Below are 2,275 nucleotides of genomic sequence, written 5' to 3'. Positions count from 1 at the left end.
ATTATGCTTAATATATTTGGAATTTTGTACTTTTACTAAACCTACATATATAGAAGTAGATTTACTTTAAGAGCTGAGCAGATATTGTTCAATACCCAATCACTAAGAATAATACTTATTTTGTTGTGCAACCCTGAGTGAGATTACTGTATACTAATGTCGATTTCCTCATTCTAGTATGACTTTTACTTCTTCATTGTATTAGTAAAATCTGACTCCTGAGCATCTCTGCTCCTGTTCATCATTTATTCCAAACATGAGCTCATCCATCATAATACATACAATATTTTGTCAACTGAAAACTATATATTTTTAAAGATTATACAATCTAAGTGCATATTATCTGAAAAATAATTCATGGGGAATTGGGTGTGGTGGCATATACAGTAATCCCTACACTTGGGAGGCTGCATTAGAATTACTGCCATGAGGTCAAGGCTAACTGGGCTATAAACAGAGATCCTGTCTTACATCCCTACACAAAGAGAATAATTCATTGTTATAAAGTGCTCACAAATGAAAAACATATGATCGCTTTTAAATTAGCCCAAGTATGATGCACCAAAGAACCCACCTTATTTAGTATGTTCTATACTCTGTTTTTTAAAGTTTCAATGTTAACGTTGTCTCAATTCATGCCCCAATTTTATTACTGAATATTACTTTTCATTGGTAACTAGTGTGTAGGTTGTACCAAATCATTCTATGGAATCCCTGACAGATTTAAAATTCTGATTCTAGTACAATACACTCTCCATATTGAGCATATCAAGGGATTTTATATCATAGCGGATTGTTGTACCTATACCTTTTGTAGTCTAATGTGATTAAACTAGGAAGGTACAAGATAATTAAATTGTGTATTGTATAGTTAACATTATTGTTTTAAAATACTATGATTTCAGAGAGCTGGAGCAATAACTCAGCGATTAAGAGCATTGGCTCTTTCAGAGGACCTGGGTTCAGTTCTTTGTACCCAATTGGCATCTAACAATCATCTGTAACTGCAGTTCCAGAGGATCTAACATCTTTGGCCTCTGTGGACATTCATTGCACAACATGGGTGTATTTGCATATGTGCAGGAAAAACACTCATAAACTTAAAAAAAAAAGAAAATAAATGCCATAATGTCAGACACTGGGTAAATAGCCATATATTCTAATTGATTATTTAATGAGTGGCATATTAAGATTGAAAGATCCATCATGTTATTGTCTTCTATACTACTTCTTGAAAAATCATATAATATGTATTCCTTTGTGTGCATATCGATGAACCCTCTCTCTCACACTTCCTGTCTGTTTTTATGTGTGTATGTGTGTATGTAAGCAGAAACATATATAGACAGAGCTTATCACCTTTAGGTCTAAATTGCTGTATATTTTTTCAAAGTAATATGAATTATCCTATTTGATGATTATTTTCAATTTCTTCTCTGAGATTTCAACATGGAGAACATCACAGAAGTCACTGAGTTTGTACTGAAAGGCTTCACAGACAACCCTGATCTGAAGATCTTATTCTTCTTCCTGTTTCTAGTGATTTATCTTTTCACTCTCCTGGGAAACTTGGGACTGATCGTATTGGTCATTGGGGATTCCAGGCTGCACAACCCCATGTACTATTTTCTTAGTGCGCTGTCTTCAGCGGATGCCTGTTATTCCTCTGTTATCACTCCCCAGATGTTAGTAGATTTTGTGTGACCACTATGTAGCCATCAACAGCCCCCTTCAGTACTCCGTAATCATGTCACCCAGAGTCTGTCCGCCACTCATCATCGCTTCCTATGCAGGTGGAATTCTGCATGCTGTTATTCACACAGTGGCCACTTTCAGCCTGTCCTTTTGTGGATCCAGGGAAATTAAACACATCTTCTGTGATATCCCTGCTCTTCTACAAATTTCTTGTTCTGACACCCACATGAACCAACTTCTGCTCTTTTTCTGTGCTGGGTCTGTTGAGCTATTCACTGTCCTCATTGTCCTGATCTCCTATGGCTGTGTTCTGGGTGCTATTCTAAGGATGCGCTCTGCTGAAGGGCTGCAAAAAGTCATCTCTACCTGTGGCTCTCACCTGACTGCAGTGTCCATTTCTCATGGTACTGTTATTTTCATGTATGTGAGACCAAGTTCCAACTATGCTTTGGAGCAGGACATGATAGTGTCCATGTTTTACAGCATAGTGATTCCCATGCTGAATCCTGTCATCTACAGCCTGAGGAACAAAGATGTTAACAGGGCAGTGCAGAAGGTGTTTGGGAAAAGAACAGTTTAA

At 37.1% G+C, this 2,275-nt stretch overlaps 1 pseudogene; it reads left to right on the top strand.

Annotated features, from left to right (window-relative positions):
- Positions 1–1,428: 1,428 nt before the first annotated feature.
- Positions 1,429–2,275, top strand: LOC103731445 (annotated as a pseudogene).

Source organism: Nannospalax galili, unplaced genomic scaffold (assembly GCF_000622305.1).
Source record: "Nannospalax galili isolate Female #2095 unplaced genomic scaffold, S.galili_v1.0 scaffold674, whole genome shotgun sequence".
In the NCBI taxonomy this organism is placed as follows: Eukaryota; Metazoa; Chordata; class Mammalia; order Rodentia; family Spalacidae; genus Nannospalax; species Nannospalax galili.
This window is presented reverse-complemented; position numbering and strand designations above follow the sequence as displayed.